This window comes from Dendrobates tinctorius, unplaced genomic scaffold (genome assembly GCF_039654945.1).
Source record: "Dendrobates tinctorius isolate UK_male_01 unplaced genomic scaffold, ASM3965494v1 ptg000213l, whole genome shotgun sequence".
NCBI lineage: Eukaryota > Metazoa > Chordata > Amphibia > Anura > Dendrobatidae > Dendrobates > Dendrobates tinctorius.
Genome location: NW_027361880.1, coordinates 1,591,121 through 1,595,081, shown reverse-complemented (window position 1 = coordinate 1,595,081; position 3,961 = coordinate 1,591,121).

Genomic DNA, 3,961 nt, shown 5'->3' with positions numbered 1-3,961 from the left:
GTCCACTTGGGTTATAGGCTCGGACAGCTCGGCAGCCACACAACATTAAATCGCGGCAGCCCACATTATCTACGGCCATTGTGCAACATAGCAGTGGGCCAGTACCAACAGAAAGAGTAAAAAATAGTTCAGCATTAGGTTACTCATCCATACAGTATTACGTATTTTCTGTCACATTTTGGTTGTATTTATATTTTTATACTTTTATAAGTACTACTTTTCTAAGTAGAAAAAAAGGGTTTGAAAATGTTGCTTGTTAATTCACATTTCTTACCCATACACTATTCTGGGTACATTTTTGTTACATATAAAAATCCCAAAAAAGTTAAAAATTTTGCTGTGATACATTTACCAACCATACAGTATTAAGTGTTATGGGGTACATTTCATCAATATTTAATCCAATAAAAGCTTTTTCAAAATGTTATCATTATTATATTAACCCCTTTCTGACATGAGACGTACTATCCCGTCCATAGGACACGGGCCCCTATGCCAAAGGACGGGAAAGTACATCTAGCGCTGATCGTGGCCGGGTGTCAGCTGATTATCACAGCTGACACCCAGCACTATGTGTCAGGAGCGGTCACGGACCGCCCCCGACACGTTATCCCCTGGCACACTGTGATCAATAATAATAATAATAATAATCTTTATTTATATAGCGCCAACATATTCCGCAGCGCTTTACAGTTGAACAGTTTCAAACACAACAGTCATAAGTAACAACGTTAACAATACAATAATTAAAGCGAAATAAGACGACCCTGCTCGTGGAGCTTACAATCTACAATGAGGTGGGGGGGATACAAAGCACAGGTTTGTATTTACAATGATGTATTTACAATGATGGTCCAGCCATCTTCAGGGGGTGGGGGTTAGATGGAGATAGTGAATGGGCTACACACACACAAACATGACTTTGATTACTGAATGTGATAGGCCGCTCTGAACAAATGTGTTTTGAGCGAGCGCCTAAAACTATGCAAATTGTGGATGGTCCTAATATTTTGGGGTAGAGCATTCCAGAGGATTGGCGCAGCACGGGAGAAGTCTTGGAGTCGGGAGTGGGAGGTACGGATTAGGGCAGAGGTTAGTCGAAAGTCATTTGCAGAGCGCAGCGGTCGGTTAGGCCGATAGACAGAAATGAGGGAGGAGATGTAAGGGGGTGCCGCACTGTGGAGAGCTTTGTGGGTGAGAACAAGTACTTTGAATTGTACCCTGTAATGAATTGGCAGCCAGTGTAACGACTGGCGAAGAGCGGACGCGTCTGAGAAACGATTAGCCAGATGGACAACCCTGGCTGCTGCATTAAGGATAGACTGGAGAGGGGAGAGTCGAGTGAGAGGGAGGCCAATTAATAGAGCATTACAGTAGTCTAGGCGGGAGTGGATCAGGGCGACAGTGAGAGTTTTTGTTGTTTCCATGGTGAGAAAAGGGCGGATTCTAGAGATGTTCTTTAGGTGTAAGCGGCATGAGCGGGCAAGAGATTGTATATGGGAGGTGAAGGAGAGATCGGAGTCGAACATAACACCCAGACAGCGCACCTGCTGTCGGGGTGTTATTATGGTGCCACCCACAGAGAGGGAAATGTCAGATTTAGGGAGGTTAGTAGATGGTGGGAGCAGAAGAAGTTCAGTTTTGGAGAGGTTGAGTTTCAGATAGAGAGCAGACATGATGTTGGAGACTGCAGACAGACAGTCAGTGGCGTTCTGTAGTACAGCGGAGGTAAGGTCAGGGGATGATGTGTACAGTTGTGTGTCATCAGCATAAAGATGGTACTGAAAGCCAAATCTGCTGATGGTCTGTCCAATTGGGGCTGTATAGAGAGAGAAGAGAAGGGGGCCAAGGACTGAGCCCTGAGGTACCCCAACAGTGAGAGGAAGAGGAGATGAAGTGGAGCCAGAAAACAGAACACTGAAGGAGCGGTCGGAAAGATAGGAGGAGAACCAGGAAAGAGCAGTGTCCTTAATGCCTAGTGACTGGAGCCTAGAGAGTAGGAGAGGATGGTCAACAGTGTCGAAAGCTGCAGAAAGGTCGAGAAGAATGAGCAGAGAATGGTCACCATTACGTTTTGCTGTCAGAAGGTCATTGGTCACTTTGATGAGTGCAGTTTCTGTCGAATGTAGGGGGCGGAAACCGGACTCTGAAGGGTCTAGGAGGGAGTGAGTGGAGAGGTAACGGGTAAGGCGTGAGTATATCAGGCGCTCCAAGAGTTTAGAGATGAAGGGGAGATTGGAGACTGGTCTGTAGTTGTTTGTGCAGGATGGGTCAAGGGTGGGTTTCTTTAGTAATGGAGTAATGATAGAGTGTTTGAAGGAGGAGGGGAAAATGCCAGAGGAGAGGGAGAGATTAAAGATTGTAGTTAGGTGAGTTGTGACGACTGGGGAGAGAGACTGGAGGAGATGTGAGGGAATGGGGTCGGTTGTGCATGTAGTTGGACGAGAAGAGGAGAGGAGCCTGGAGACTTCTTCTTCTGTGATGGGAGCAAATGTGGAGAGTGAGCCAGGGGAAATGCAGGGAGGGATGGGAGTCACTGAACTTGGTGATTGGGAGCGGATTTCCTGACGGATATTGTCTATTTTCTCTATAAAGTGGGAGGCCAGGTCATCAGCGCAAATGTCTGTGATAGGGGCTTGTGCTTTTGGCCTGAGGAGGGAGTGAAAGGTGTCAAAAAGTTTCTTGGGGTTGTTGGATAGTGAGGAGATCAGGGTGGTGAAGTAGGTCTGTTTGGCGAGGTGAAGGGCAGAGTTATATGTCCTTAACATAAATTTGAAGTGTATGAAGTCTTCTGGTGTGTGTGTTTTCCTCCATAAGCGTTCAGCACACCTAGAGCATCGCTGGAGAAATCGGGTTTGCGATGTGAGCCAGGGCTGTTTCACTCTGTGTTTGGAGGTTCTGAGGGTGAGGGGAGCTACTTGGTCAAGGGTGCTTCTAAGAGTGTCATTGAAGTGATGTACAGCCAGATCAGGACAGGACAAAGAAGAGATTGGGGACAATGATGAGTGTAGGGAGTCTGAAAGTGTATGAGGGTTAATGGCTTGTAGATTTCTGACTGAATGGTAGGTAGGAGGGTGCTGGGGTGAGCGAGGATTTGTGAGTGTAAAGGAGAGAATGTTGTGGTCAGAGAGGGGAAGCGGTGAGTTATCTAGGTAGGAGATTGAGCAGAGCCGGGCGAAAACCAGGTCCAGGGTGTTACCGTCTTTGTGTGTTTCAGAGGTTGAGAGCTGAGAGAGGCCTAGAGAAGTGGTTAGTGATAGAAGCTGGGATGCAGATGTGGAAGTGGGGCTGTTAATGGGGATGTTGAAGTCTCCCAGGATAAGGGTTGGTAGTTCTGAGGACATGAAGTGCGGCAGCCAGGCAGAGAAATGGTCCAGGAAGTGGGTGGGTGAGCCTGGGGGCCAGTATATGACCGCTACTCTGAGGGAGAGGGGACGAAAGAGCCTGATGGTGTGGACTTCAAAAGAAGGGAATGAGAGTGATGGAACTGAGGGGATGACCTGGAAAGTGCATTGTGGGGACAGGAGTATGCCGACTCCACCACCAGGTCTATTTGTCGGTCTCGGGGAATGGGAGAATTGTAAGCCACCATGGGAAATGGCAGCAGGAGAGACAGTGTCAGAATCCTGAATCCAGGTTTCCGTGAGGGCCAACAAATTCAGAGAGTTTTTCAGAAAGTAATTGTGTAGGAAAGGAAGCTTGTTGCATACAGACCGTGGATTCCAAAGGGCACAATTGAAAGAAGGAGATGAAGGAGTGCAAGTGATATTAGTAAGATTATTAAGGTTTCGATGTGAGGTAGGGTAGGGGTTGAGGTTGGGGGATGGTGGACCGGGGTTGCGGGAGATGTCCCCTGAAATCAGTAGGAGCAGGAAGATAAAGAGCAAGTAGTTTTTGGAATTGTATGAAGATTTTTTGTGCAGTGTGTTTGGGCAAGATGGGGTGAGGCTTTTTAAGAAGG